The sequence below is a fragment of the Emydura macquarii genome, unplaced genomic scaffold, assembly GCF_026122565.2.
Source record: "Emydura macquarii macquarii isolate MOO-44397 ecotype Brisbane River unplaced genomic scaffold, CSIRO-AGI_Emac_v2 contig_312, whole genome shotgun sequence".
Classification (NCBI taxonomy): Eukaryota; Metazoa; Chordata; order Testudines; family Chelidae; genus Emydura; species Emydura macquarii.
The window spans coordinates 14,514,296-14,524,106 of NW_027130449.1; the positions used below are offsets into that span (position 1 = coordinate 14,514,296).

A 9,811-nucleotide genomic window follows, 5' to 3' on the forward strand; every position below is an offset into this window, starting at 1 on the left:
TCCAGAGATCAGAGTGCACCAACTGGAGAGCGTTTGATAGACAGAACAGGCAGCTCTGCGGGAATGAGACAGGAAGTTTGTCCGTGCTCACACCTGTGTGGTGACTGCCAGCGTAATCCACAGAGGAAAACTGGCCCAACCTGTCACTCAGCTCTGCTGGGTGTTTGTCTCCCAATTACCACATAGGTCACATATAAATATCGGCCTTTTACATACCGGCCCATCAGCCAGTCCTGCCTGCTCCCCAGAGCTGGGCTGGGCTGTCTTTGTACAAAGGCGACAGAAACGTGGAAGGAACATGGCAGGGTCCTAATTCTCCCAGCAGGTTCGGACGTATCTTTCTGGAGGAACAATTCCCAGGTGAGGATCCGGGGGAACTGTTATGGGCAGTGACACTCGAAGCCTGTGGGTTTGTTCCATTCAGGGAGATTTTCTGTTCAAGGAAAGGCACACACCCACCGGCTGGTAGACGTGTTTTCCCTGAGCTGAGACTCGCCCCATCCTCCTCTGTCCTTAATTGCTTTCCTGGGAGAGCAGCCTGGTTTCAAGTGAACTCCCCTGGGCGTGACATCACACTCCCACAGGGCTCCCGGCTGAGGAGTCTGACTCCCGGCAGGTGCTGTTCTTGCCGTCTGGCAGAAAGGGCCAGCTCCTGCACAGCAGCGCAGACCAAGCTGAGGTTTCCACTGATGGGAGACAGACTCTGGCTCTTGTGTGGCCCACAGTCTGCAGGGGGCCATGGGAAGCAGCGTATAAATTAGAACAGCCCCGAGACTGCTCTACGTTACCCCTGGAGACTGGGCCGGCCCTCAAACTGCCCCAGAATATGAGAGAGACAAACATGGCTTTCCCTCACCCCACAGTTCATCCTGAGCTAAATGCAGGAGCAGAGGAGCTCAGAATCAGGGCCCTTGTCTTTTGGGCAATTTTGTCAAGGGACCCCCTCTCCTGCCAGCCACATTTCTCTCGCACCCCTCCCCAGGCACAGCTGCCACGGGCTGGGGGGTTGCAAGGAAGAGAACATGGACTCCAATGGGGAGTTGTTGCCTGTGAACCTTCCTGCTAGTTTAAGCTTCCAATGACAATATTTCCCGCCCCGGGGTGCCTGCTGGGTGATAGGATGGTGCATTTCTGGCAGACGTACAAACTGTGTCACCTAGCGACGTCATTCTGTGACCTATGACAGCAGCAGGAAGAACTTGGGTGGCCTATCTCTGCTACATCAGGACAGTATGAAAGTGACCCCTGCTCGGCGTGCTGACAGACACGAACCCCTGCCAGGGAGTAACGTGCCGGCTGCCTTGCACGGAGGGGATTAGCGCCAATGTCCCCATGTGACCAGGTTTCGTCTTTTCAGGAGGTCTGGCTACCGCTGCATGGCTAGCGAAGGGTGTCAGCTCATGGCGGCGCTGAAAACCTTGTCCTGACACTCAGTTGGCCAGATCCCACACAGCCTGCCCCGCCCCCCGTACTCACAGCAGTGCAAAGTGAATGTCAAATGCTTCTAGTGGAGCAAGTGGAGAATGCGGATTTGGGGGGTTTCCCATGCTGGTGTAAACTATGATAATGCAGGAGCACGGTGGTGGGGAATCAGGCCCTCCCATTTCCATAGGGTCCCTCCCTCCCATGGGTGTTCACACCGTAGCTCTCTTTTCATCCTGCCCCCCACCCCAGCGTTATCACTGGAAAGCCAGGGTAGCGGCAGGGCGGAAAGCAGCGAGAGTCTCCCTGCAGGGGTGGGATGAACATTCTCTGTGGTTTTGATCCTCTGCCATCCACCATGACTCTGCAAACTCAGTCAAGCCCCCAGGTTCCTTTTGGCTCCCTGACTCAGCTGTACAGGAGGGGAATCCACCCATCCTGCAGTCATTTCATCTACTGTAAGGGCTGGCCCCTGGTGCACTCACAGCTTACACAGAACTTCTTCCCTTATGGTGCACAGCTGGGTTGTGTTGATTCACAAGAAGTATAGAGCAGAGCCGACCGGGGTTTTGGACCAAACAATTTAATGGAAAATTTTCATTTTGCTTGAAGTTTTCTGGGTTTTTTTTCCTTGAGAAACTGAAAACCAAATATTTGTCAGTGAAAACCATCAGAGTTCATTAAAACTTGCCAGGTTTCAGTTTTTGAAAACCAAAAATTTTACCAGAAACTGTTTTTGGAAATGGAAGAATATTAGTTGGAAATGACTTTTTAATTCAAAATTTGAAATGCCCCCTCAAATAATTGGCTTTTTTTTTTTTAAACCCAGCTCTAGTAGAGAAGCCCAGAACTTTGCCCAGGACAGTCCCCTGCTTTCCAGTCACTATCCAAACTCACAGACTCACTCCCTGCTAAGGATGCTGTGTAGTGTGCCCAGCATGCAAGTTTCTGCACTGAAACGCGCTGTAATTGGAACGAAGCACCGTGCGTTGGCATTTGTAATGGTGCAAAGTGGGCTAAGAGCACTGCCGAATCAGAAAGCTACTTGCTTGCATTGCACGAGGATCAGTGCTGCTGCACGGTGCAAGGCGGTCAGGATTCAGGTCCTCTGTGCACCGGGCCGTTTGAGACTTCCTTCTGGACACTGATCCCAGTGCCTAGTGACTGAATGAGAGGTCCGTGTTAAAGTTCTTTATCTCCCCGCAGAGTACGCTCAGTCTCTGTGGCACCGGGATGCCAGGTTCCATTCTCGGCGATCCCGTGGACCGGGGGCACTATAATGCTGTGAGGGTCTGTGGACAGGTGAATGCAGCAAATGGTTTTGGGGATAACAAAAGCCTTCAGCTTCTCTTCAGTGTGTTACTTGCCTGACAGGCAGGTTATTGCTTCATAGGCTCCATTGCCCGAGAGCACAGCTATTAAGTATCACCATCCAGTGACTGTTTCTCCAGCTTAGCTGGAAGCCACACAGCCATCGGCTCTGTGATCTTACCGGCTCTGGCAGGACCTGGGGTGGACAGCTGTTGGAGGAGACAGAACCAAGAAAGCCCAGGGTGCTGAGGAAGCGGTGTGGGTGAGTCACTGCCACTGCTTCCATTGAGTCAGTGCCCAAGCAACCCACCCCAAGGAGGTTTCTGTTCCCAGGATGTGGATAACTCACTCCCATAAGACTCAGAACCCAAACACCCGGGCTCACTGAAAGTCGCACAGCACTTGTTGCACAAGTTGGAGTCCTAGCCAAGATGTCCTGGCCAAATTCCACTAGGTAACTACAGCCTGCATTCCTCAGTCCTTCTGCCCTTTCAACTGCACAGGGTATATGTCTTCTACTGTCCCACAGCTCTGACCCACCAGGGCCAGGGAACACTAACATCTTACTCACCAATGGAGCTCTGACCCGCCAGGGAACGCTAACATGTTACTCCGATGGAGCTCTGACCCCAGAGGGCTTGCTTTCATACATGTTCCCTCCATCAGTTTTCATGGTGCTGCTGCCTTTACCCGCTGAGTGCAATCATTAGCATGGCAGGTGTTCCGGCTCTGAGTGGTGGAGGGGAACGTCAAAGGAATTAACACCTCTGTTGTCCATCTGAGTAGCTGCAGGTGGGGCTGTCTATAGCCATTCTCTTTGGTTCCTGCAGGCCAACGCTAAGAGAGACTGACCTTTCTCATTACTGCTTAGTGCTTGTTAGTCAGCAATGCAGTGGCCACAAAACCCACTGAGAGAGAGATATAACATTCACAAAATTAATACAGACAGCTCCCACATCCTCGACTTGCCATTTCACGCCCAGCTGGAGAAGCAGCAGACAGCATGGGTTCCTAGAGACACAGCAGGTTTTCCATCTACCTAAATTCTCTCTCTGTTGTAACAAAGACAATTAAGCTGAAATTCGCTTGTGCTTGTTGGCTTGTGGAAGGCCTGTCCTAAATATTGACCTAAAGTGCACTACAGCATAAGCCATGTTGTATTATTGGTAATGAGAATCAATAACGAGCTGCTTGGAGTAAACAGGGCCCCTTGCACATCCAGCCTCCAGCTGCAAGGCACAAGAGTTGTGGAGACCACAGAATGTAAGGCCAGAAGGGACCGTTGTGACCAGCCAGCCTGCCCTCTCGCATGGACAGGTTCGGGAACTGCTCCAATGGTTAACTCTCCTCCGTGTTAAAAACCGACACTTTCTTTCCAGTTTGAATTTGACTGCTTTCAGCTTCCGGCCACCGAATCTTGTTCTTCCTTTGGCTGCTGGATTAAACAGCCCCTCCCCAGTCTGAGATCTTCTCCACGTGGAGGTCCTTACAGGCCACGTCTACTCTGCACCCGGCAGCATGCCTCTCCGCTCAGGCAGACAGACGGGCGCTCGGAATAGCAGCTAGTGGGGACCCCTTGGGTATACACTGGGGCAGCCAGCCCAAGCCACGGCCCATGCGACACACCGCTACACAGCTAGCACGTGTCTGTCTACCTGAGTGGGGCAGCATGCTCCCCGCTGCAGCAGAGATGTACCCGGAGACCATGATCAAGTCACCTCCTAATAAACAAAACGTCTCTTGGCTCAGTCAGCTAAACGGAGCTTCCGAAGTCTCTCGGTGTTCTGCCTTCTCCCCCAACACCCCTCTCTCCCCACGGCTTTGCCATGTCACCTGGGCTGGGAGGGAACCCCGGGACTGTGTCAATGCTGGGAAGTGAATTTGTGGAGGGAGCTAGGGAGGAGGAGGGGACTCTGCCCCGGGGCACAGATACAGGGGGGAATTCCCTAGGTGGCTACAGTTCCTCCCACTCAGGCACACTGAAGTCAGCAGAGCACAAGTTGTTCTCCGCACCACATGGCGCCGGGGCATGCACACCTAGCATTTTACTCAGTCCATGGGGCAGAGCTGGGGCTCCAGCAGCAGCAGCAGCTCCTGGCGACGATGTTTTGGCATCATAAATGGCGAAGGTGGAGGCCGAGGTAATGAAGTGGGAAGGTAATTCAGCCCAGCTCATTTCCAGCTCTCTTCTCATAAGCGGCTGGCTGGACTCTCCTTCATGTGAGGCTTTGTCACACCTTCTAAAGGCCAGCACTGCACCTCCTGACCACGTATTCGACATGTCAGCTGCAAATGCAGCCCACACACTGCACGAGTGGTCATGCCCTTCATTCTCCCACGCTGACTGGACCAGGCAGCATGATGATGCAGAATGGTTGCTCGGGAAGTTCTTTCATTTTAAACACTGTGACTGACGAGGCGGGTGAATGTAGGGTACCTGCATGTTTGTCTCTCCTGTGCCATTGTGGCTTCAGGGTTTATTTTGTTTTGCAGCCCCTGTATTTGTTGCTTTCACACTCTGTTGTTTGCTGGTGCAGAGCTGTAGGGGGCTCGTCAGGCCTGGTGTATGCCAGTGAATTTGCATCTGCATATATCAGATCTGAATTTGGCCTGCCCGTGTGCCTGCCAGAGGCTGGGTTCCCCTTCACCTCACCATGGCCTCTGAGAATGATTTACAGAATCACCTGGGGCAACTCGGAGATTGACTTTTACAAAGCCAAATAAGGAAACGACAAGTCACGCAAAACCCTTTAACGGTGGATTTGTCCCAACCAATTTCATCCCCTTGGCATCTCTCAGTGACCTGTGGAATCCTCACACCTTTTGTTTACCCGCTCTCCCTACCCCAGCTGCATGTTCACCGCCAGCTCACACGGCTGTGTAACCAATATGTTAGTAAGGTAAATCGCTTTGAGCACAGCGATCCCAGGTGCAGTGCGTGCTGCAGGTTTTAGGCTCTGGGATGGCTGTATTTGCAAAAGGACAAGAGGAAGCCTTAGCAGTTCTGTTTTGAAAGTGGTGCTGCTGCATAACCATGTGCACAGCCAGCATGAAACAAAACCTCAAGCCAGAGCACGAACTTCTCCAGCTTCCTGAGCAGGGTATTATTGCAAAGCACCTGCAGTGCAATGCCTGTTGAAAGCCTCACAACAGTGTTATTTCGTGCAAACTCCTCTGCCGCACGGACATTTAGTTAATGAGACGGAGGTACCTGGTAATGAACAGCTGCCTAAGTGGGAAGGAAATTACCTGGGGAGACACGGGGGTCCACAAAGGGAAAACACCTAGTCCCAATTAAACAGAACAGTCCACACGGGGCGGCAGGGGGCAACTCAGTGGACTCCACTGAAAATAGGTGATCACTAGAGAATATATGTTTGCACAGTGCTGACCTGCAGCAACTATTTCCCTGTGAGACTCAGTCAGCCCCTCAGACGCGCTCCTGAGCCGCACGCAGCGTTACGTTGGGTGGGGCGAGGAATGGAAGCAGGGCTCGAGGGTCAGACTCAGAGGGGCGAGGGAGCATTGCACACTGGTTCTTAGTGCTATGATTTCTCTTACTGCGGCACCTCAGCCCCACTCGGGGATCGGGCCCCAGGGCAGCAGGCACTGACCCGACTGCCTGGCCCGAGCTCTCACAATGCGCAGTGGATGCATGGACAGACAAAGGGGGAGAAGTAACGACAGGGACGGGGGCCAGCCAACCAAAAGGCATGCCAAGGCCTGGCACCCCCAACAATTCTGGCTCTTCCACCTCCCTGGCCTGTCATGTCTGACTTCAGCACAGAAGGTCTTCTGGCCGGGATGGACTCGTCTGTGAGGAGAGCACGCAGCACGCTCGTCCTGCTCGGCTCTGCCACTGAACCAGCGGCTGGATCCATGCACACCTGCCCTGGTCCTGCGCCCGGGACCCGCTCATCAGCCCACGCCTGTCGCCTGCCGAGGGGGGCGGATATTTTCAGCTTTTTGATATTTTTTTGCCAAGCCAAACTTTCACCTGGCTTCCAAGTGTTAATCCTGTCACTGGGATGAATTTGAGCAAAGGAAAAATGTGGGGTGCAGGTCTGGGAAAGTCTCCAAGTGATGAGATGTGGAACAGACGCCCTGTGCCCCGTCGCTTGGGCAGTTATAATAGGACTGGACGTCGCCCGGACAATGCCCAGCAAAGCCTCGCTCCCCCTGACAGCAGCACTTGCACAGAGCTAGCGTGGACAACGAGCTTGTGCCACGCTGCGCTAATGCCTCCATTTTACAGCCCGGGAAGGAGCCACACAGAGGTGAAGTGATATTCCTGAGGTCAAGCGTGAGTCAGTGGCAAATCCCGGAACAGACCCTTGAATCCCAGCTCTCTGTCCCCTCTTCTAACAACTTGTGCTGCTACTTGCAGGAACTTCACAGAACTCTGGAAGCTTGAGTCATTCTATGAGTCCATTGGGTGCTTTCCAGTGTACTGAAAATGTGGAGTAGGTGGTCAAACAAGAGATTAGTCAATAGCTTGGAGGATGAAAGGGAAACTCAGTAGCATTTTCATTCTCTAATATGACTCCAAACCTCAAACATCCCCTCTCCAACCCTCTGACCCCGTGTTCCCACCTGAGCAGATCTGCCCATCCACTCTCAGGAACAGATTAGTTTGTGGAGGCGTAGCACAGAGCTGGGTATAGGCACAGCTGCTCTGCCCTTGTTTACTATCAAGTCCCCAACATGCAGCGGACCAGTGCTGGAAATGGAGATGCGATCCCAGCTCGACACACGGCTAAACGACAAAGAAACCTGTGAGATATGCAGTGGGCTGGGTCAGAGCAAAGTCCATTTTGTATGCAGCTGAGACACCTCGCCTCTTTCCTTAGTCTGACACACCAGCTCCCTGGCTGAGGGCTCCCTGCAGAAGGACGCCACGCCTATATCACACACACGCTTGCCATGCTGCTGAACGCACAGTATAGATCTGGAATAAATGCAGGACCTAACAGGCAGCTCTGAATCTCAGGGGCTTCCCGTGCAACAGCTGTGGCTGAAACACTGTGCTGCGGAAGGTACCTGACCCATCTGGCTCTGAGCACACCTTGTGTGCAAACCCCTGCTGGCTGCGGGATGCAGTGTGAACGGCCTGCTGCAGCGTTCTCTTCAGTTCGGGGGGAGGCCAGTGTTTCTGGGGGGCTAAGAGCAGCAGTCAATATTTCCTGCCTCGCAAGCTGCAGCGCTGCAGAGCGGGGCTGGGCTGTGAAACCAGCACTCTCAGAATGAGTGTGCGATTCAGCTGCTGTTTCTCCCCAATCAATTTCATTTTCTTCTAAAGTGTGCACAGCCTCCCTCCACCAAGGGCTCTCCTCCCACGGGCTCCCTCCTTCTTCATTTCTGTTTCCAATGCTTTGTCTTGTTAGGGCTTTGCCTGGAATAGAAAGCCGCAGAGTGCGCAGAAGGAATGTTAGCGTTTTCATTTCAGGCCTTGCGGGATCCTCTCGTCAGTATGGAGCAGATCTGAGTCAGGTGAATTGACAGGAGACCAGCAGCTCCCCTCTGCAGTCCAGGAGAACGCTGGGTGTAGTGGTTGGGACTGGGCACACCTGCCCCACCCATTGCCCTCTTGCTGCCTCCACCCACAGACTCCTGGCTCTTAGGTCACTAGACACAGCCTGGTCTCGGGCTCAGTGATCCCCAGTCATCTAGAGCGGGTGTGGCAGGATTTATTTTCCCATTTCTTTCTGACGGGCTTGGGACCTAGCCCTGCATCTCTCAGTTCCGGCTTCGAGCAAGGAACAGAGGCAAAAAAGCCCTAAACCAGCGTGTTCCTGTGGAATTTGGGTGGGGCGAATGGGGCCCTGGGCCCTGCAAATTAAGCCTGACAGAGGATGTTTCTGTAGGATTTCCAGACTCATTTTGCAGCAGATAAAGTTTCACATCTGGGCTGGATGATGATCTGAATTGAAGGGGCTCGTCGGGAGGGTGCCAGCAGGAAAATAGGGCGATTCAGAGGAGAAACTTCCTGCCTCAGAGATCTCATCTGGTAGCTGATGGAATCACAGTCTGAGGAAGACACTGGGAGCCTCATTGCTTGAGACATTTACAAGTACCCAGGCCAAAGCCCCAGCGGACCCATCTGCTGACCCTGGGAATGGGACTAGTTAGCTCTTCTCCATTCTGGAGTTCTGCAATCCTGTCAGCTGAACTCAACCCAGGAGCTTCCTGCGGTTTGCCTGGCACGGGAGTGCCCGGGGGCTGACATCTGGCTGACATCTGGCTCAGGTTCTCTGGATCTTTTCTGTCTCGTTCTGTTTATTTACAAATGTGAGCCACGGGTGGGAAATTCTCCTCTTCCCCTCCTCTCTTCTTGAGTTTCTGAAACAGAAACTGCCTCCCTCACATGATGGCTGCCACACTACTCATCGTCCACAGGAAAAACCCTCCACCCAGGCGCTTCGGTTCATTTTGCGATAGCAGAACAAACCGTTCAAATAAACTCAGTGGCCTTAAAGAACTTGAAGCACAAAGCAAATGCCACATGTCCAAATCAGTCCTAGCACACTGGGCATCAGGGCAGGATTTAGGGGCAGGCAAGCCAGGTGACCGCCTGGGGTGCCGAGCTTGGGGGGTGCAGGGCTCAGGGTGCTGGTTTTGTTTTTAGTGACAAAAGGGAAAATATAATGTTTGAAGGAAACTGTTTACTTTAAAAGGCCTAGGGTTAACATCCTGCTGTAACGCTACTGACTAGTGGTCCACCCATTGTTGGGTCACATTTCCATTTCTTGAGGTTAGTACATTTCAGTTATCTGTAAATGTAATCGTTTCTATAAGCTTAGAGGAAACACATTTTTTTATTTGCTTATACATGGCATGAATAAATACAGATTTTCAGATCCTAGCGTGCAAATGTATTGTCTTGTATGACGGATAAATCGTGGGTGCAAGCCATGCAGCACAGTCGTGAAATGGGCTGCAAACGCAGCAAAAAATAAGGTGTTCACCAAATGGAGGGAGGGGCGCTGAAGACGCTCCTCACCTGAGGTGCCTAATGGGTTAGGGCCAGCCCTGCTGGGCATGAATGAGGCACTGTGGCATGACCAGACGTACACCCCAG

The 9,811-nt window shown here is 52.7% G+C and overlaps 1 long non-coding RNA gene across 1 annotated transcript; it reads right to left on the bottom strand.

Moving 5' to 3' along the window:
- Positions 1-1,229: 1,229 nt before the first annotated feature.
- Positions 1,230-3,381, bottom strand: LOC137163003 (uncharacterized). The gene is made up of 3 exons (XR_010922596.1): positions 3,305-3,381; positions 2,472-2,586; positions 1,230-2,061 (listed from the first exon to the last, which is right to left on the bottom strand). It is a non-coding gene; the product is annotated as an uncharacterized lncRNA (long non-coding RNA).
- Between the last annotated feature and the right edge of the window lie 6,430 nt (positions 3,382-9,811).